The sequence below is a fragment of the Megascapheus bottae genome, chromosome 5 (assembly GCF_031878675.1).
Source record: "Megascapheus bottae isolate mThoBot1 chromosome 5, mThoBot2.hap1, whole genome shotgun sequence".
Lineage (NCBI taxonomy): Eukaryota > Metazoa > Chordata > Mammalia > Rodentia > Geomyidae > Megascapheus > Megascapheus bottae.
Genome location: NC_143513.1, coordinates 35,600,827 through 35,624,013, shown reverse-complemented (window position 1 = coordinate 35,624,013; position 23,187 = coordinate 35,600,827). Strand labels below are relative to the sequence as shown.

Sequence of the window (23,187 nt, the reverse complement as noted above, 5' to 3'; positions counted from 1 at the left end):
ATTAATATTTGAAAGGGGAAATATCTCTGGAAAGTTTTTCAATTTATGGTCAGTGGATTGTATAATCTAGAATATAAACTAGGAACTTCTACCTACTATCTTCCTTTACTTTCTCACCTTTAAGAACAATTGTTTATTATTAAAGTGACTATTGCTTGTATGTCTTTCATTATCCACAAATAAAGACAATTCCTATAAGAGGTCTCAAGCAATTTGTTTCTCCCAAATTCCAGGCAGTATCTTTTTTCAAGAAAGATTACTACTTTTTCAAAATTAAATGTAAAATAAAAGCAATTTAGATCTTCAATTGAGAAAAACAAAGTGCCTAATTTTATTATTTTCCTTACTTTATGAACATCTATTATGCTTTCCCACAATGAGATCACCTTTTTTAGAAGCTAGCACTCAATAAAATTTTGCTCTCTGTCTTTCTCTATTGAAAAAGTAGCTTGGATGGTTGTATTGTTTGTTGGAGACCTTTAGAAGGTACTTACTAACACTTAAGCCATGTTTAAATAAGTACTCCTTTGTAGTTAAATAATCATTAATCATATTTTCCAGAAGATAGATGAGTACTCTCCTCCCTTTAATTATATCTCAAAAGTTGGAAAGATAATGTCTGCTCTTTCAGGAAGAGGAAATAATTACAACTAATATATTGAAGGATATAAAATAGTGTAGAATAAATCACCTGTATTAATATATATGTATATAAAACCACACAATAATCCTATAAAAAAGAGTATTGACTTATCTTAGAACAAGTGAAAATAGACCAAATATTCATAAAGATGTATTAATTGGTAGAAAAAGTCAAAAGCATGTGACTCTAGAATTCAAATTTTTTTCACCTGAATTTTATGCTGTCTCTCTTTAATGAGGAATTTTATGGGACTATGATCATAATTAACATTGTTGCCTCACCCATCTCTGTAACATGTTTGCATGAAATCAACTTTTGGAGCTAGGTCTTCCAATATGTATTTATAATCCCAACTATTCAGTAGGCAGAAACAGTCAGATAGTAAATTCAAGGTTTGGCAGGATAAAGTTTGAGCAACTACCTCAAAAATAAAATAATAATAATAAAATGAGTTCGAGCCCTACTACCACCAAGAAGAAAACTGTCTTAGAGCTGAGGGTTGAGGTGTACACTTGTAATCTAGTAGTCAAGAATCTGGACAGGGGTGGGGGGGGATAATCACAAATGTGTGGACAGATTGGGTGACATACTAAAATACTCTTTCCAACATTTTTAATTAAAATTTAAAAGAAGCTAGATGTTGATGGTTCATGCTTGTAATCCTAGCTACTCAGGAGGATGAAATCATGGTTCAGTCTAGACAGGAACATTCATGAGACTCTTATCTCCAATTAACCACCAGAAAACTGGAAGTGGTTTCTGTGGCTCAAGAGGTAGGGCTTCGAGCTGAAGAGCTCAGGGACAGTGCCCCGGCCCAGAGTTCAAGCCCTATGGAAAACAACAACAACAAAATACCCAAAATGAAAAAAGTTAAGGAATACTTTTAGTCCTCAAAACACATTCTAGAAAAAGTCACTTAATTCAAAAAGGATAGTTATTCCTCTTTTAAATGATAGTTTTTATTTACCCTTGAACTTTTGAACTTCTTCTACTCTAAGCAGTTAAATTTTTGGTCTAATATAATTGAATATTTTTAATTAAACATATTTTAGATATTGTAGACTGAAATACAGTTTCTAAAATTCTTAAAATTACAATGTATCTGTCCAAATGATGCCACTGGAATTATGTGCCTAGTACTCATTCCAAATTTCTAACTTTCTCTGCTAGTTGATTTATGTTTTAGTAGAAAAAAAGAAAAATGGCCGGGCATGGTGTCTCATGCCTGTAATCTTAGCTACTTAAGAGGTTGAGATCTGAAGTTCACGATTCAAAGCCAGCCTAGTCACTAAAGAACGTGAAACTCGGGCCGGGAGTTTGGCCTAGTGGTTAAAGTGCTTGCCTAGCATGCATGAAGACCCGGGTTCGATTCCTCGGTACCACATACATAGAAAAAAAAAAAAAGCTGGAAGTGGCGCTAAGGCTCAAGTGGTAGAGCTCTAGCCTTGAGAAAACCCAAGGACAGTGCTCAGGCCCTGAGCTCAAGCCCAGGACTGGCAAAAAACAACAAAAAAAAACCGTGAGACTCTTATCTCCAATTAATCACTAGAAAACTGGAAGTGGTGCTGTGGCTCAAGGGGTAGGGTGGTAAGCCTTGAGTTGAAGAGCTCAGGGACAACACCCAGGCCCAGGGGTAGGGTGGTAGTCTTGACCCTTGAGTTGAAGAGCTCAGGGACAGCACCCAGTCCCAGAGTTCAAGCCTCACAAGCAAAAACAAAACAAAACAAAACAAAACAAAAAACTGTCTATATGCCTGGATAAAAATCTTTGTATAAAATAAAATATAAAGTAGATATAATCAGCTATCTCTTTTTATTTTAACAAGACAGAGGGAGAGGTCTAAGATTCTAGGTAACGTGATCTCAAAAACTAACATCAACAACAACAACAAAAACAAAACCTAACTTAAATGAATATCTGCTGCGGAGCAAGTAGTAAAGCATTTTCCTCATAAATACACATCATACAAATCACACACACACACACACAGACACACACACACACACACACACACACACACACACACGCTGATCCAAAGCTCAGAATTCTACCTTGACAGGGTCCCAGGCCTCTAGATTTTACCCAGTGTGCATTTGCACAACAAATCCATTTTTTTTTAACCACTTACCTGTCTATTGAACTCAGTTCATCAGCATTTTTCTTTCTCCTCGTTAGTCAATTATAAAATACAACATATGTGGACAACATTAATGTTACTCAGTTAAATCTGTGTTTTCATAAGCAATATGCATTGAAATACATTGTTTAACTTAAATATTATACTCTAAATAGCATCTAAAGATTTTTTTTATTGAAGAGGGATAACATAGGCTTGCTATAGTAGAGGTAGAGGTTGTCTTTATTCAGAGACAACCAGTTTTGTCTAAGAGCAGCTGCAGTATAGTCATAAGAACAAGTATTAATTTAAATGAAAGAGGAGTATAGTAAAACACTAGCTAGGCGTGAAACTTCTTTTTTTCCAATTTTTTATTCTTATGGTAGAGTTGATACTCAGAGAGGTTACAGTGGCATGAATCAGGTAATGAGTAATAATTCTTTTTGGACCATGTCTCTTCTTCCATCACTCTCTCCCATTCTTTCATTGCCATTCCCACATGAAAGATATCCAGTTCATTTTACACATAATGTCAAGTGAATATGACTGTTGTATTTGTTCACACTTGTTTCAGCTTTTATGGGCCCTCCCTTCCCCTTCCAAATACAAACTGATTAACAAGGCAAAACAAAAGGAAAAGAAAATAAAAATAGCAGGTCAATAATGTCTTTGATTTCCTTTTCATGGAGTTCATTCCATAGAATATTATAGCTGTTGAGCCATGTCCAACACACGTATGCATAGGCTCCCATATTATTTATCAGGCCAGTAAAGTGTTCAGTATCTCTGGCCATACAAGAAATGAAAATCAAAACAATTCTGGAGTATGATTCCACCTCATTCCGGTAAGAATGACTGCTATCTGGAAAACTAATAATCACAAATGACGATGGGGATGTGGCCAAAATGCAACCCTACCACTGCTGGTGGCAATGTGAACTTGTTCAACCACTCTGAAAAGCAATATGGACATTTCTTCAAAAGACAAAACAGAGATACCTTGTGACCCAGCAATTCCAATTCTAGTCATCTATCCAATGAACCTCAAAGCAGGGCCACACTAAAGTCACCAGCATAACTGTGTTCATTGCAGCATTGTTTACCCTAGCCAAGGTAATGAATCAATGTAGATGCCCCTCAGTGGATGAACAGATCAAGAAAATGTAGTATATACACACCATGGAAATCTACTCCATCAGAAAGAATGATATTGTACCATTAATAAGGAATTTGAAAGATCTGGAAAAAGTATATTAAGCAAAGCAAGCCAGAGACAAAGAAACATAGATGGCAGTGTTTCCCTTATTTGTGGTAGTTAGAATGTGCCTATAAATCTATAGGTAAACACATGGGGTGATTGAAATACATGTATTCATACATACATACATACATACATACATACATACATACGTACATACATACATACATATATACATATATGCATACATACATAATTGAACTTCACATGGAATACCTTGATCCTGAGGGGGGAGAGATGGGTAGGGTAAGGAGGAGATGGTAAGGAAAAGGAAGAAAAGGAGGAGGAGGAGGAAGAGGAGAAACAGAAAGGAAGGAAAAGGAGATGTTTCAGTGAGCACAAATACTTGAAACAAAGAAATTACTTCGCTCCTTGGAGAAGGCAGCCTCAAAAGGAATACCACAGAGAAACAGAAGATGATAGAAGTGATGGGGAAGACTGAGGAGGAGGCATTTCAGCATCACTGAGATGATCAAAATGATATTCAGACTCTAAGGAGATGGCTATATTAATGAATAAAAGTGTTGATGTCATCTTTGTGTCTAAAGGACAAGTTGCAAGAGTAGTCTAGAAAAAAAAAACAATGGTTTCAGTATTCAATGGGTTTCAGGATTCTTTCAGTGGCCTCCTTGGAGGCCAAGCTCCTTGGTGACTGCCTTAGACACTGTGAAAGAATCAGACATTATCAACGATGTCTCTAATTTGGCACTAAGAAGCAGACTGATAAAGTTCAGACTTGACAATTTCTATGTAACACCAGGGATAGAACTTGCAACTAATGAATTTGTATATGAAGACAAATTTACAGGAATGCACACACACACACGCATGCACGCACACACACACATACTTTTGTGAAGGAGAAACAGATTCTTGGTTCATTTTTACTCTTACTCTATTATTATAGCTTATTAATAGTGTGGGAGTTAAGTGTTATTTCCTCTTCACATCTTCACTGATTTTGGAATTTGTCATATCATGCCTCAGGAAGCCCCGTGTTTATTTGGGATGAAAATGAACTCTTTTATTCATAACTTAAACTTTTTTTAATGAATTTCCTTACTATATTTACTTTGAAAATGAATCTGTCTATTTAATGAGGAATTTATACTCATAAAGAGAATAAAAATATAATTGAAAAGGAAAAAAGTGCGGGAAACATATGTTCCTTAGAGAGAAATTGTCTAAACACTTTAAAAAATATTTGAATTATCATTAACGGTTTTCATGTGTTGGTTGCTTCCAAAGTCATCTCTTGAACTAATTTTCAAGTAGAATCTTTTTGATACCTTGGTTATATTTTGGATCTTTTCACTCATCTTGGAAGAAGAGGGTTTTCCTTTTCCAGGATTGTTATGACCATCCTTTGAGCTAGTTTTTAAATTTAGCACAAAGAAATCCTGCCAATTTTGAATCATCAGTTCTTTATTGGGATGTACTATTTCTATGGCTTGGGATTTAATATATTGTTTCAATGTTGCCTGCCAGAATTAATTTTGGCAATAGAACATTATTTCCCTCACTAACTGGATTTCCATGTACAGTATAATATACCAAATATAGGTCTCTAAAAGTTCCCAGTTAAAGCAGTTTTAATTATTTATTTCCTGAAATCATATCATTACAAACAAGTTCAAGAAACACTGAAGTTTTATAAAAGTTCACACAAGAAATAGAATTGGTAAATGTACAGAATGTTCATACACCAGGATTTTATGACTTTTTCCCTCAAATTTCAGTAACTAAGAACGAACCTAACTAACGTATTTGGGAAACTCTTTCTAACCTGTTCCTAATTAAAGAGGAATAAATGGAGTTAGGATTATTTAAGTATTACAAAAAACATTTTCACTTTATTATTTTTTATGTGCTCATCTAAGGAATTTAATAAAGAAACTAAACTATTTTGATTGTTTAAAAATTTTAACCAATAATTTTTGTTAGCAATGTAAAAATTATAAATTTACAAGTATTTATTACTTTTATTTTATATCCCGGAGATGGAAGAGATTTTCTTCAAGTGCAGAAGGTACAACATTTTAAGTACAAATAATAAAAAGAACTTCTTGGACAATTTAAGGAGCTACAAGTCCTTTCCTTAATAAAAATCTTCAGTAAAGTAAAAAATAACATGGAAATATAACAATATTAATAATACAATTTTTCTAAAAACAAAATGGCATGATAATATAATCATTATTACTAATACTTATTATGTAGATTGTACATATCTAATGACAGCTGTAAACTCTTACTGTAAGAGGAAATTAACAGATTAAGTATCTGTAGATAAATCTTTTCCTTTTTTCTTTTTTTTTTTTCTTATTTTCTTTTGTTGCCTGCTTTGGGGCTTGAACTCTCAATGTGGGCATTATCAATGAGCTTCTTTTGCTCAAGGCTAGGATTCTATCACTGGAACCACAGAGCTACTTCAGGCTTTTTCTGAATAGTTTACTAGACATAGGAGCTGGCTTTGAACTACAAACCTCAAATCTCAGCCTCCTGAGTACTTAGGATTACAGGCATGTGCCACCGGCCCCAACAATAATCAATTATTGTGTACTTCTTTTAATATATTTAATCTAGCATACTGTAGGCTTAAAGAAGATTTCAACTTTAAGCATAACTGGGCTGTATACAAATGGCTCATGCATTTATCCTAGCTATAATCAGGAGTGTGGGACTGAAACATTTCAGTTCAAAGCCCAGATCTGAGATTTATCAGCAGCTAACCACCAACAAATATTTATTTTGTATATGACTTTTTAAAACACATATTTTGTACATATAATCAAGCATATGGGTATACTCACCACTGGAATCATGGATTCACATAACTTTTGAATATTGTTCTAAATTTTTTGGAGAAAACAATGCTATATGGCACTAGCACCTATCCCAAGGAACTAAAAGTCGAGCTCAGAAACAATCATTTATATAAAGTTGTTAGAAAATAAGCATGCTAAATCTGCTGTCTAGTATTTTTACTGAAATGTGTAAGTCAGAGAGATAGTAGTTTAGAAAGAATGTTTATACCAAGTAAAAATAAATGTAGGTTAATGCAGTAACTAAATTATTTTTTACAGAGATTACTATTAATATGTTCATTTTTAAATGGACTGTTTTACAATGATTAGAATAAAAAATAAAAACACCAAATTTGTAAAGCATACTAATTTTTGAGCTTTATAATTAGCTCCAAATTTCTATTTTCATAAAGTAGTTCAAATGATTGTAGTGGGTATCCTGTATACAATCTGTGAATTCAATGATTTCTAAACATATACTTGAAATTTTGATGGAAAACTTAGGTCTCCGAAGTAGTGTTTTAGTTTCAAAATGAAAGTAACAGATTCTTTAAAAGTTTCACTTCATTAATTAGATTTTAACATCAAGAAAAAGAAATTGGAACTCCAATTTGTAAGTAAATTTTAAAATGGAAATGACTATACCTGATACTTATGCACAGACAGCCTGAAACTCAAGCACCAAGAAGACTCAAGAGCCTAACATAAGAAAGCTATAACTCAGATGATTCGATTTGGGATTTTCCTGCTTCTTAATATTCTAGGCAAGTTCTCTATTTTTTTTTGCCAGACCTGGGCTTGAAATCAGGGCCTGAGCACTGTCCTTGGGATTTCTCAAGTCTAGAGCTCTACTATTTGAGCCTCAGCATCACTTCCAGCTTTTTTCTAAGTATGTGGTACCGGGGAATCAAACCCGGGTCTTCATGCATGCTAGGCAAGCACCCTTCCACTTGGCCAAATTTCCAGCCTCTTGAGTTCTCTATTTCATTATGAATATTTTATCTATTTTGCAAAAAGATTTGGGGTTCTACTAAATATTTTATTATTGGCATTCTTTTAGCAACAGTAACCATATTTAGAGATCCAGAGCCATTTTTGTGGGCTATGATTGCCATGTAATTTTAGTTTCTAGAATGCTTTGGTTTCATTTTGGTTCATCCAGTTTAGTTGATGCTGGTTGGATTCACAATGGTCAAATTTGATGTCAAATGATCAAAGAAGTTTCCAAAGCCAGGCCACTGATTGTCTCCATAAGATGAGAATTTGGGGCCCAAGGAATAGAGTAATGTCTAAGCTGATTCTTCTTTTGTAAACACTCTCAAGTCTCAGGAGATGAGAGGCAAATTTTTTTTAGGAATATCTTCAACAAATATATTCAGAAATGTTTCTCCAGCAGTCTGAGAGCCCATTAGGCCAATCAAGTTGACACACAAAATTATTACAGTATTTTACTGCAAATATCTACCCTGCTAAATTTAAGATTAAAGCATCAAATTTACAGGGAAGAAAAAAAAACTCTTTATATGCTCCATTATAGTTAAAAATGAAAAGTCTCAAGGTCTTTAGTGCCCAGACACGCTTTGAACTTTGATCCTCAGATCTCAGCCTCCTGAGTAGCTAGGACTACAGGCTTGTGCCCAGGGGCCTGGCTTCCCAGAGACTCTTATCTCCAATTAACCACCAGAAAACCAGAAGTGGCACTGTGGCTGAAGTGGTAGATGAATATCTCAGCCACAATGCCCAGGCCCAGAGTTCAAGCCCCATGATGGAAAAAAATATGAATCTCAGTGTCCTTGACATAAAAACTAAGGAACTAATTGCTCATGCGTATAATTACAGTTAGTTAGGGCGTTGATATCTGAGGAACATAGTTTGAAGCCAGCCCAGGCAGATAAACTGTGCATTTGTTATCTCCAGTTAATCAGAAACAACTGAAAAACAGTACTGAGGTATGGCTAAAGTGGCAAAGTATTAGCTTCAGGAAAAACAGTAGAAAGCATACACTTGTAAAGTAAAGCCTCCACAAGCCTAAAAATTCTGACAAAGTTAAATTGTATACAATTATAAAACACAAATTGTCCTCCAGAAAATTATAGAAGCATCATTTTATCATCATTCGATGGAATAATGAAAATGAATATGTTGAATTGACTGAAGTAAAATTTTAACTATTAAAAGCCATTGTTGTAATATGAAGTCACATGGAAAATTCAAGATCTGATAAAATACATTACTTTTGCATCATATATTAGAAATCTCAGTAAAATCAAATATATAAAATATATTTGATCACTTTATATATTGGGTTAATATCTAATTTGTTTTCTTTTTTCTCTTTTATTCATTTTCTCACAACTGGGAATGAATCAAAGGGATTCTTGGTTGTGTCAGAGGCTCTAATTGAAACTACACTCCCAGCCATTTTGTTTTGAAACAGGGTAACAAGATATCTATGCCGAACTCAAACTTGAGATCTTTGTGCCTTTGTCCTGGAGTACAACACATAGACCTCCACGTCTAGCTTTATTATAGCTTATGATCTCACCAGTAATCTCTATTCTTTCATAATAATTATAAACAAATATAGTAAATGAACGGTTTCCCGCACATAACATGATGGCCTCTGGGTTCTTGCCACATATGGGGAGGTCCTATGAAAGATTTTTCTATCATTGAACAGTTTCCCTTGAAGAGAAAAAGCCACTATTCCAAAGGATGATATATAATGCAGTAATAAAGTCAATGACCTCCCCCCCCCTCTTTTTTGTCTGTGTATGTCTCTGTCTATCTATCTGTCAAAGTGTTACTTAGCAAGTAACTAGGTGAGATATCCAGCTGTATAAGACTTTGTTAGGGAACCAGAAATTATATTTGTACTACTCTTCAAATCTTCACTTTAAATCAGTCACATTTTCTGGAAATTAGGGTAAAAGACTGAAATCTGTCCCTTAACTGGCATAAGGGAATTCAAAAACTCATTCCTTTATTATGTTTTTCTTCTTAGTTTATGGGATCAATTTTCCTTATGGTATTTGTAGTACTTACAGGAAAGTTTGTATTTTGGCTTTCTCCCTTGTAAAACACATGTTCTTGAATTCTTGGAATCTGATGGAACATCTTCTGTCTCAGAGGACAGCCCAGAGGCCTGTTTTCATGCTATCTCTGGGGTTTAAACACACAGTCTCCAGCCTGAGGCTAGACTTTAATTACTTTAGCTTAGGAGGGCTTTTCCGTTATGGTTAGGCATAAACTTAATTTTCTCTTTGTCCCTCCTTCACACCTCATGTGTTCTTGTGTCAAAATAACAAACCAACAAAAAAGTATACTGATTTCCATTTTTCCTTTCATTTTGCCTCTTACCCTTTGCTGCATTGTAGACAAGATAAAGCTTGGATTTACAGAATCAAATTCCTACTGAAGGTCAAATAAATAATAAAAACTAAAATTTATACCCAGTTTCATTTTTGCATTTTCTTTCCTTGGCCAAGGAAGAAAGAGAAAATTCAGAAAGCAAAGTTCTTGTGTATGTATCCAATGCTGTTGTCATCTTAATGTTTGGGATCTCATGAGAAATCTCAGTTTCCATGGCAAGGGCAATTGTATGTCTGCCACACTGCTCTACTATAAGATGGTATGAATGTTGACAGGAAGCAAAAGCCATTGCAGCCAACATAAGAATATCTGCTAAGTCATAGTCTGGAATTTTACTTTGTTAGGATCTGGCAAGTGGCCAGTTATCAAACTGGAATAAAAATAGTAGTACTAGGGAATTGATTCTCTGGTACTCATTTCTCCAAATCTTTTCCATGTACCTTCTAATACATTTTTCCCTTCATTTCCAGTATTTGGACATGTCCACTTTAATGAAGACATCAAGATGTTCAAGATTAAGTCATTTGGTTTGTAGCCTCTAGAATAGAAATTTAATAGCCTTTCATCTATCTTCATAATCATCTATCTATTATATCTAACATAATTTTTTTTCTGAAGCAAAGTCTCTCAGGGAAGTCTCACAGTAGCTCTTTAAGTATAATGAGGAACATATATAGAGACTATATGATGGCCAAGGAAGCATAGTGTAGGAATAATAAATGATCTGGATAAGTTACCAGCCTCATTAGTGATGAACCAATTATCCAGTCACAGGCTTCTGCTTACCACATATACATTCTGAAGACTATTTTGGGTTCCAATCCTGTCTCCCTAAAGTGGTCATGACTTAGTCACTTCTCTAAACATTTCCTATCTTTATTTTTAATGAGATGTGAATATATATTTTATACAAAGGACTTAGAACAGCAACTCTACAGTATGTCCTTACCATGTATCAATTGGTATTACTAGTTCCAGAGGAATATATTTTCATTTATTTGTAGTCCCTGTATCCTGAACTTATACCCTTTTCCTATTCCAGTCCATAACTATTTTTAAATATTCAGTCCAAACCCCTTTCTACTTTTGATCTTTTCAGATATCAACATTTTCAGAGTTCTTATTTCAACATTTTCAGAGTTCTTTCTTTGTTTCTCTAATTGTCACTTTTCTCCAAACTGCCATTGCTATTTTTGGTATTTATAATTGATATGGACTGAATTATGCCTCCCTCAAAAATCACATACTTATATTATTTCATGATAGTTATGTATTCAATAGCATTTGAAAATAGATACCATGATACTAAATCAAGTTGAATGAAGTCATATTGGAATAGTGTTTACCGCTGATCCCATATGTCATTCTTCTCAGGAAATGAGATACAGATAGTGACACTGTGAGAAAGCAACCACGAGAGAAGGTTTGTACCAGCTTGCAAGAGTAAGGATTTCTAGCAAGAGAAAAAGTTAGGAGACAGGCATCGAATGATTTATTCTATTGAGCACTAGAGAAGCCATGGTTCTGCTGATGGTTCAATTTTGACTCCCAACTTCCCAAATTGTGATGTAACATATTTATGGTATACTTAAGCCACCCAATTTTCTGTCATTTTAGGCAATCCCTTTAAAATAATAGAAGTGATCAACTAAATTCAGAGCAAGTAAGTGAATACTAAATAATTTGAAAATGGAGTAACAAAGTAGTTACAAAATTACATGCTATTTGGGAATTACTGAAATAGAAAATAAATTCCATTCCCAAGTTTGCTATGTTACTTCAAAAATAAACATTATTTTCTAGAGTATAATCTAAAATAATAATTATGCTCTGTAAATTTCCACTTCAAAAATATATGCTGTTATTTATATATATGTGCTTACATTTTTCAATTTTGTTAACATTTAGAAATACATCCCACATATCTTGTTAAAAATACACAGCACAGTTGAAACTTTGTCATGTGTTTCTTCTCTACTCAATGATAAACAGAAAAGAATTTTTAATTTTAATAAAAGGGGTGCCACTTTATGTTCACTTTTATGAAGTGATAATCAAATTCTCTCATTCTCTCTCATTCTTTCCTCTCTCAATACCTAAAAAATGTAGATGTATACATATATGTATGTGCATATATGTCACTATTTGACTTCCATGTATTCTGCGATAAACATGTTTTCTTGGTGGTGTCTGATAATCATATATATTTTGTGCCATATAGAAACATTATCCCCAAGACAATTGCCTTTCAATACAAAAAATGATAAAATTAAGGAAGAATTAAAGGTGTAACTTAAGTGAGAAAGGGCCTACAGGTTCAAACACTAATCCTGCTAAAAAATAAAAACTAAGAGAATCACATTTGGGTGGTAAGAAAGAGTCATATTAGGTTAAATCCAGGACTACTAAATAAAACTAATAGAAACAGATAGCTGTAGTAAAACAAAAAAAAAAGGATAAAAGAGGCTAGAAATTTGACCAAAGAAAGTGTAACTTGTGTACAGAAATTTTTCAAGGACATCTGCATAGTTCTACTAATAAAAACAAAACATTTTTGAAAAAGTAAGACAAAATATTCATTTCTAGAAGCTGACCCCATAGTACACATAATACTAGAATAAAATTCCAATATTGTCTTTGTCAATATTAGCAAATTTTAAAGTTTTGCAAACTATTTTTTACTATATTTTGTGATTTTTCATCTTTTTAAAAATTTTTATTATAAAGATAATTTGCAGAGGGGTTACAGTTACATAAGTCAGATAATGAGTGCATTTCTTTTTTTGAGGATATATGCCTTTATTTATTGACATAAATACAGGACATAACTTTTGTTATATTTGACATCAATACTGATACCACTATTTACTGACAGTGAACTCAAACCACATGCAGTTCGGCACTTTGCTGGTTAACTGGAGAGGAGTCTTGGACTTTTCTGCTTTGGCTGGCTCTGAACCTCAGTTCTCAGACGGCAGTCTGAGTAGTACAACTACAGGTATGAGCCACTGATGACGGGTTACTTTATATTTAATTTTCCTTCTTTTTCTTTTGGTACTAGGGTTTGAACTCGGGCATTTACTTGTTAGGCAGACACTATTTCTGAGCTATGCCTTCCACCCCTTTTTGCACGGATAGTTTGTGAGCTAGTGTCTCTCATGCCTGGGACACATTCGGCTGTCAGGCTTATGTCATGGGATGACAAGTTCATGTCATAGCACACACCCCTCAGCTCAGGTGGGGTCCCATGAACTCTTCTTCCTGGGCTGGCCTCAAAACACCATCTTCCCCATCTCAGCCTTCCAAGTAGCTAGGATTCCAGAGGAACTGAGCAGCAGCTTTGTCTGTCTACAACCGGCAGCCATGTCTTGTGGGCCTATCCAGCCTCTGCTTGTATGTAACAACCCAATACACATAGACTCATTCTGTTCTACGGCTGTGCTTCTCCGTGAAGTCTACATGCAAGCTGGAGGATCAGGATTGGAGGCCAGTCTGTTCAAAACATCACTGAGAGTTGATCTCAACGATATAAGCCACACCACACATGGTGGTGTGTGCCTGCCATCCCAGATGCATGGGAAGGCATGAGATTGCCATCCAAGACTGGCCTGTACAGAAACTTTAAGTAAAAAGCCCTGGGGCTGGGGCTTCTGGGGTTTAAGTGCTTTGCCTAGCGAGCTCAAGGCCTCAAGTGTAAACCCCAGTTTAAACAGAAGTAAAAACGTAAGAAAACAGGTTCATACTGCTTTCATTTCCTGAGCCTGTATCTGCAAAGATGCTATCGTAATCGTAGACTAGGTCAAGTTTGTAAATTTCCTGTGTTTTTCTCTTTTGATGTGGAGCTTTGTTTTGCGCATGTCAGTTTTACTTTTCATTCTTGTCACGTTAAAGCGTAAGCTTTTACTGTATTTTGTTCTCCCGTCATCATACCCAAACGAAAACAAAAAGTGACCTCCTGCTAGTGACCCCAGAGTTGTAGTTTTTGTTACCTAGGCTGTATTTGATTGTAGTGATAATAAATCTCTCCTCTCCATAAAGTTTCTGACAGGAGTGGTATTTGTCTAAAGGCATTGATGCTGTCGGCTCTGCAGGTGTCTTTCCTATCTGCACTGAGGGACAGATGCACTTCTGCCTTTGGTAATCCTAACAGAATGTAAAGAAACCTGACCTGTGTGGCCTACCAGCCAGTCCACAAGCAGAGATGAAGTTTTGATAGAGAGCCAGGCACCAGTGCCACTCTAGTGAATCGGGAGGCTGAGACCGAGCACTGCACTCAAAGCCAGCGCAGGTGGGAGAGTCCATGAAACTCGTTTCCAGTCACCTATCCAAAGAGTCAGAAGTGCAGCTGAGGCTCAAGTTGGTAGAGCTTTAGCCTTGAGGGAAAAAAAAAGCTCAGGGACAGTGGTCAGGCCCTGAGTTCAAGCCGTGGGACTGGCAGAAGGACAAACAAAAAATATACAATTCATCCTTTCACCCTGTTCGAGATCCATGCAGCGCATGGGTCCCTGGAAGCCTCTGTCCTGTCTGTGACTGGCTCTGTTTCTTGCTACTTGCTCCTCTTTGCTTGCATTTCTTTTTGAATAGTATCATTCTTTCTTTCATTTGCCCCTAGGATTTTTTTTCCTCCCAACTTCCCTGTCCCCCAATTTGTGTAGTTGCTTTCCAACCTATTGTTTGCTGAGTAACACTGCTCAATTGGTTTACACTTTGTCACACAATTTCAGAGATTTTCCTTCCTCTCACAAAATCAGATAAACTTATATACAAGACAAAGGGTACAGAAACTATAAAAAGAATGATAGAATAAAACAGAAGAAACAACAACAAGAAAGGGTATCAATGTATGTGAATTAATGCACCTTCTATCTGGCAAATATCATGTAACCCTTTTATTAATTACAATAAAAAATAAAAAAAGAAATAAAAAAGTTTTGTTGCTACAAAATTATCTTCTTTTATGTATGATTAGTGGGGAAATGCATCTTTAAACTGAATTACAGGTTAGAGATATCTATTCATTTAGAAACGAATCCTGACCCAAAACATATATATTAAAGTTTCTGTGTTATGTGGAAAAAAACTACAATAAAAAACCTTTTGTTTCTATGAGGCAGTCCTACTGTTAAATTTTTAAGTTTTACATTAAATGAATATTAATTTTTCTAAGAGTTTCTCTGTTTTGTATTTAATACTGGAAAATCTATCAGTCAGAAAAATCACATAGTTTTAAAGAAATTTAACCATCATCAACATCAATGATTTTTTTCAAGATCAAGTTAATTATAATGAAATGTATTCATATTCTAATAAACTAAATGAAAGCATCAGAGCACATAAAAATTATGTCTTCATGTCCTAAAAGAAGTATATATTACTTTCAAAGCATGAAAATACAGAAATAGAAATAACTTGGTACATATGTTACTTAGAGTAATCTATCACCAAATAGAATTGTGTACCATGCAAAGCAGACCAGCCTATGCTACACTAATGCATACTTATGAAATCTGAATCATGTAACTTGGAACAAGCAGGCTGTGACATAGTTAGGGATGTTAGGAAGTTCTCTTTGAGGATCTTTTCTTTAACCAATGACAAAGATATCTATGTACATTTGTCTTGTAATGGTTCTATTCTTAACAAGTGGTCTTGGAAACTCACCTAGCAAAGGCAGAGTGGATAAGCATTTCGTTTTTTATTGCCAGATTCCTCCCCATATCCCAGTCATGTGGCTTTCACCTTGTTGAAGAACATTCAGAAAATATAAAATTCTTAGGCTTATACTAAAGTAAATAGGGTCCGAGCAGCAGAAATATTGCTATCTACCATGACTTGGAAATCTACATGTCTAGGAAATAATAGATATGACAGAGAGAGAGAGAGAGAGAGAGAGAGAGAGAGAGAGAGAGAGAGAGAGAGAGAGAGAGAGAGAGAGAGGGGGGGGGGAATGTGTTTTGGCAAGCAATAAGAGAAATATGTTTTATCCTCAGTCTTATCAGTTTTTCTAGCTCTAAAATTCTCATTTGTAGGGCTCATACCCTATTTTCCACTCAAAGTTCCTACATATACTTTATATACTTATTTTTTAGTAACTACTGTAATACTAAGCTTTATTAAATAGAGATAAGAGATCCATTGGATGGGGAGAAATATTTTAACAGCAGGGGCTTAGCACCATAGGAAAGTAACAATGGAATTCTATGCTGCTGTCAGAAAAAAACAACATTGCCCCATTTGTTAGGAAATGGAAAGACTTAGAAAAAACCATATTAAGTGAAGTAAGCCAGACTCAAAGGAACTTAGGCTCAATGGTTTCCCTCATGTGTCATAATCAGTAGAAACCTTTGGGCTTTCCTAGCAGAGATTTACAATAGAGCAAAACCTTGATACATAAGGCCATATAGTATGAAGCTAATTGAATGGACCTCTAGGATATAGAAACAAAAGCCATATAATGAATGATTGTTGTCCTTAATGTACTATATTATCTCTCATCTCTTTTGCTGTCCCTTGGTTATCTCATATTATTACAGTATCTCACTTTGTTATCTGATATACTGGATATATTTGTATTTGGTTACTTGAAATTGGATAGAGAAGGGGGGAAAACCAAGATGGGGGGTGGAGGGAGGGTAATGGGGACCAAGACATGTGAAAGGGTATCAATGTATGTGAATTAATACACCTTCTATCTGGCAAATATCATGTAACTCTTTTATTAATTACAATAAAAATATTTTTTAAAAAACAAAAATTCCTTTACAATATAAGTCAAAGTCATGAAAGAAAAAATATATAGCGTTAGAAACTCTGCCAGACATGGTGGCTCAAACCTGTAATCCTAGCTACTCAGGAGGCTGAGGATTGTGGTTCAAAGCCAGCCTGGGTACTAAAGTTGTTGGACTCTTATCTCTAATTAACTTCTAGAAAACTGGAAGTGGCATTGTGACTCAAGGGTAGGTTGGTAGCCTTGAGCTGAAGAACTCAGGGTCAGTATCCAGGCCCAGAGTTCAAGCTCAACAAACAGGAGGAAAAAAAGAAAAAGAAAAAGAAACATATTTTCTATCCATTGCAGATTATCTCCTAAACTGTGTCAGGGGGTCTTCTTTGGCATCCTTCAGCTTGCATTCTTTTTAGTTTTTTTTTTTCTCAAAATGTTATTGCACACATTTTATAAATAAAATCTGTAGTAGGTTAATGCTATATGCTATATTTCAAAATTCCTTAAACAATGCCATATTCAGCACATGAAAGAAATTGATTTACAGTTTCAGTTTCATATTAACATAAACAATTCAAGAAACAATATGATTTGAAAAATAAAAGTATCCCAGCATGATGACTTTCATGCTCTAGCTCTTATTGGTAAACATAAGAAACAAGAACTTTCTAAACATGTTTATCTGTCACACTTAAGTGGTTTCTAGCTTTTGTTTGGATGGGAAAATGATGAAAATGCAGTCTTAATAGAGTATGTAGATTTAATAGAACCACAATTTCCTTCAGATTTTCTCCAGGTATGGAAATAGAGATGATTTTCTAAATTGCCTCTGCTCCATGGACTGAGGATAAAATAAACATTAGCTGTTTGCTGATGATGCACATCTTCAATCTTAGGTATTCCAAAGACAGAAAATTGAGATTCAGTGTTCAAAGCCAGCCTAGGCAGAAAAGTTTGTAAGAATCTCTCTCCCTCTCCCTCTCCCTCTCCTTCTCTCTGTTTTTCTGTCTCCCTCTCTCTGTCTCTCTCTCTCTCTCTGTCTGCCTGTCTCTCTCTCTGTGTCTCTGTGTCTCTGTCTCTGTCTCTCTGTCTCTCTGTCTCTCTGTCTCTCTGTCTCTCTGTCTCTCTCTCTCTCTCTCTCTCTCTCTCTCTCTCTCTCTCTCTCTCTCTCTCTCTCTCTCTCCCTCTCTTGCACACACACACACATCTAGAAAAAAGCTGTAAGTTGTGTGGAACCATCCTTGAACAAAAAGTGCTAAGCAAGAGCAAGAGCCTACTAGTTCAAGCCTCACTACTGGCACAAAAATACAAGAATTTTCCAATGGCACCAACAACAGATCTATGTCATATGTCATACTCTATGTACATATAGTTAACAGTTAATGCACAGCAGGTTGAAAATAAAGGAATCTACTATCCATTTCTTTGGCTAAAACCTTTTCTAAAAATGGTCAGCGGGAAACACTTAGCCACTGTAAATTCCTTCTCATTTCAGAGGGCCATTTGACACTTTTTGACACTTCTCTATTAGAAAGAAAAGCAAGTAGATTTTTCTTTCCAAATGGATGGTTCCCTTATACAACCGAGTATGGATATTGCGTGCCTTTTAAAACTTTTCACAAAGACATGCAAGAAAGTACAAATGCTAATTTTAAGTCATTGATATATTACTAGTTTAGATATAAAGAAAATTATATATCTTTACATGTTCCAGAAGTGAAGTAAGCATCAGGCAGAAACAGAGTACTAAAGTTTGGAAATAAAGGGCATGTGTTTGGGAGCAATTTCTTCTAAAAGGCTCATAGAAGAGATAGTGATGATTTAGAAACTATCCTCTAAGGAAATTTATCATACTCTTTGCAGGAGACAAAACAGCCTTCAATTTGGTATGCAAATTCTTGTCAGCAAGTATAGGGTAGTGTAACAGACAGTATATGAAAAAGCTATAAAAGTGGCTTGGTTGTGGTTTTGGTTTTGGTTTTCCTTTAGTTTTGACCTGTTTGTTTTTTTTTCTGACTAGATGAATACTAAATTTCTTTCAGAAATTTCTTCTTGTTCTTGTTCTTCTTGCTGTTGTTGTTGTTCTCCTCCTCCTCCTCCTCCTCCTCCTCTTCCTCCTCCTCTTCCTCCTCTTCCTCCTCTGCCTTCTTCCTCCTTTTCCTCTCCTCCTTCTCCTTCTTCCCCTTCCCCTTCTCCTTCTTCCCCTTCCCTTTCTCCTTCTGCCCTTCCTCCTCCTCCTGCTGCTCCTCCTCCTTGTCCTCCTCCTTCTCCTCGTCCTCCTCTTCCTCTCCTTCTCCTCCTTCTCCTCCTTCTCCTTCTCCTCCTGCCTTTCCCTCTCCCTCTCCATCTCCCTCTCCCTCTCCCGCTCCCACTTCTGCTTCTGCTTCTTCTTCCTCTTCTTCCCCTTCCTCTTCTCCTTCTTCCTCTTCCCCTCCTAGTCCTCCTTGTCCTTGTCCTCTTCCTCCTCGTTCTCCTCCTCTTCCCTCCCTCCCTCCCTCCCTCCTCCTCCGCCTCCTACTCTTCTTCTTCTCCTACTACTCCCCTCCCCCCTCCTCCTCCTCCCCCTTCTCCTCTTCCTTCTCCTGTTTCCCACCTCCTTCTTCTTTCTTCTTCCTCTCCCCTCTCCTTCCCCTTCCACTCTCCTTCATCCTCCTTCTTCTCCTTCTTCTTCTTCTACAATTCAGGATCCCTATGTACATCAATTCCCAAAATAGACTATCATTTTTTCCAAAACAATTTATGTGATAATTGAACATCACCCTACTATCCTATATCTTGGACTTTAGATGTATTTATATATTCCATTTAATTCTTTTATATATCAGAGTATCTACGTAGTAGAAAAATACCATTTAATGCTACAGCTTTCTAACACTTTTAAGCTTAATATATAACAAATGGAATTTTTCAGTCTTCTTAGGTATCCGCAGAAGCAACAGAACCCAGACGCAGAACCAGAACAGCAAGCAGGGGAACCCAAACGCGGAACACAGGCGGCGGCAGAGATCCAAGGGGAGTGAATGATTGATTCCCCAACACCGTGGAGCATCCACAGCCAAATGCAGAGGTGTGAGTAACACAGCGGGTCCCCAAACCCATGGGGAAAGCAGAGCTGGTGCCAAGTAATAGAACTTAACTCAGACCCCTCCACCCCGCCTGAGAAAAACTGGCAGGAGAAGGGGGAGCAAGGAATTTAGAATCCTGTCCCTTCCCTCAACAGCCCCCTCCCCCAGGCCATTGACTGGAGACTGACAGGCGGGTAGGCACTAACACCCACCACACCACCAAAGGAGGTGGAGGTGTCCCTGCTCCCACCCGCCCAACAGGCTCCTCTCCCAGGCCTCTGACTGGAGTCCAACAGGCGGGCTACACTAAGACCCAGCACCCCACCAAGGGAGGCAGAGCTGTCGCAGCTCCCACCAGCCCAACAGGTTCCTCTCCCAGGCCTCTGACTGGAGACTGACAGGCGGGCAGTCGCTAAGATCCAGCACCCCACCAGGGGAGGCTGAGGTGTCCCAGCTCCCACCCGCCCAACAGGTTCCTCTCCCAGGATACTAGGTCTGGAGAGTGGGGGGCGCTGAGACCCTGCCTTACAACAGCAGGTGGGGTGTGCAGGAAAATAGGAGCCAGCATCTGTCCCCCTCAAATCTTGAGCCAGGCATCCTCCAGCTGGGAATCCTGAGCAAGACAGCACCAAGGGGCCCCCCACAGTCACAGACTCCTGGCCAAAGCAGCAGAAACACAGCAGGGAACTGAAGGGTCAACCAGCAGCCAGGCTCCCTTTCTGAGAATCAGAAAGGCGAGGCTCTGCCTTGGAGCCCACATCCTGGGCTGGGCCCCACCCCTGGGAACAGAGTGAACACCTGCTGGTCCTGCTGAGAGCCCTAGGATACTCCCAATCCCCAGACCCTTGGCCGGGGCCTGCCCCTGGAAGCAGCACAGGAAAACCAACCATCTGCCCAGCACACTCAGACTGAAGCTCGCAGATCCATCCCACAGCCCACTGTGAGGCCACTGGTTGGGCTAAGAGCTAGTCGTGCAGCAACACATAAGTTTTATCTAATACTTTCCAAACTTTGTACTCAAATACACTACCTGCTTACCAACTTAGGTCAGTTATCCTTACGCTATACCTTTTCTTCATTACTATAATAATCTTACACTCCTATGTTATTCCTCTTATACCTCCCTGGTTCTCTCTTATACTATTTTTCTATCTCTGGTCCTCTGTACATCTTTCAACCCTTATAAAGCATGGATCTACATATCTTTGCTGTGGTAAATAGTGTTGCAATGAACATTGTTGTGCTGGTGGATTTAGTATGCCCTTGTTTCTGGATAATTGGGTAAATGCCAATACCAAACTTTAGACTCTATTACAGAGCTATAATTATCAAAACAGCTTGGTACTGGCACAAGAACAGGCCTGAAGACCAATGGAATAGAACTAAAGACCCAGATATTAAACCACAGACCTATGGCCACCTAATCTTTGACAAGGGAGCCAAAAAAATAAAATGGAAGAAAGATAGCCTCTTCAACAAGTGGTGCTGGCAGAACTGGTTAAGCACATGCAGAAAACTAAAGTTGGATCCTTCTTTGTCACCCTGTACTAGAATTAACTCCAAATGTATCAAAGACGTGGAGGTAAAAGCCGATACTCTGAAAACTTTACAAGAAGGAATAGGAGATACACTAGTCCTCCTTGGCACAGGTTGAAACTTTCTTAATAAGGACCAAGAATCATGTAACCCTTTTATTAATTACAATAAAAATATTAAAAAAAGAAAATACCACCAACCACTTTGAAGTTACAGAAACCTGTATAGTCAAAGATCAATTTATGGTGAAATTTGGTTTCTGGTGTGGATCTGCTGACTTTTAGAGTCCTTGTTTTTCTGACCCTTTTCATAGGAGAAAACAAATTATCTAATGTCTCATCAGATTAGACCAGAAGCACCTCTTTATGTTTTCAACTTATTCTGTCTCCATATATAGGCTAAAAAAGAACATCCTCCATGATCATCACATTGGAAAAGGCTTCAACAAACAAATTTAGGTGGAATTAATCATGTACATTTAATTATATATGTAATGATAGAAAAGAACTTTTATTTCATAAATAAATGTTGTTAGTTATTTTTATAGTAGTGGGGCTGGGAACTGATATCCATTGTGCCCTACAGACCGAGTCATTTTTGCTTTACTCATTTACCCTCCCCATCTATGCCTATGCAATATATGGAATATCAGCTATATGCCACCATGCCCACACCTATCATTTGCTCATTCTTCCAGGTTAAATTAGATTTATTCATATAGTAGCACCTATATTACTATTCTGTGTCTGTTTTCGAATGTCAGTTTAAACTTAAAAGGATGTCTAATATGTTTAAAAACTGTATTATACTTTACAGTATTTCTGAATAAAGATGATACCTCCTACTCTACATTTTACTGGTAGTATTTTTCAAGAACAGACATTTAAATCCAGTATCAATATCCAAAGCTAAGTCTATTCATATCATGATGGGAAATGCATAGACTTTGCTTTGTCTCTATAAATAAAATATTTCTTCCTGATTAAGTCCTTGTAGTCCTGTGAAAAAATGGGAAGGCAATTTTTTTTTATGAATGATGAATATAAAAGATCTTTTATTATCCAGTCTACTGGAACACAGGGACTCACATACACATACAATGTATTGGCTACCACATGTCTACAGAAGTGCAAAGACAAAGCACTCAATTCTGTATAGGCTGGAATGTAGATATACATGGGGAGAATGCTGGGAAGCTTTCACAAAGAAAGAAGTTCCATTCATTTATGACATCCTTTCGTCATGGTTGAAACCATTTGAGCCACTTTATTATATTTCTTTCCACAAAGACTTTTGGCCTGGCTTATTCTGTTTTCCAGACATAACGAGCCTACAGTGGGGATACTGACACTGAGTCATGTAACATTATTATTAGAGTTCACCAAGAACACATATGAAAGTGTTCACCATTCTGCGGTCCTCTAAGTAATGTCTGTGGCTTTAAATTTCTTTTATTAGAAATCATTGCCTTTTCTATCAGATCCAGTATTGGAATTCTTACAGCTCTCACTTAGCAGGAAAAAAAATAAAGAATCTTAATTTAAAGAAAGTTTGGCAGTATCTGTAAAGGAGAATTTCACTTTCTATACCCTTCCATCAATGAAAGTAATGTACAGAATTGCAATGATGTAAGTCTTAAAGAACTCAAGTCAAATATAAAAGATGCCTA

The 23,187-nt window shown here is 36.7% G+C and overlaps 1 protein-coding gene across 1 annotated transcript in view; it reads right to left on the bottom strand.

Annotated features, from left to right (window-relative positions):
- LOC150063214 (cadherin-related family member 3-like) overlaps window positions 1–23,187 on the bottom strand; it is a 173,540-nt gene that overhangs the window by 57,504 nt on the left and 92,849 nt on the right. The gene's annotated exons all lie outside the window — the stretch shown is intronic.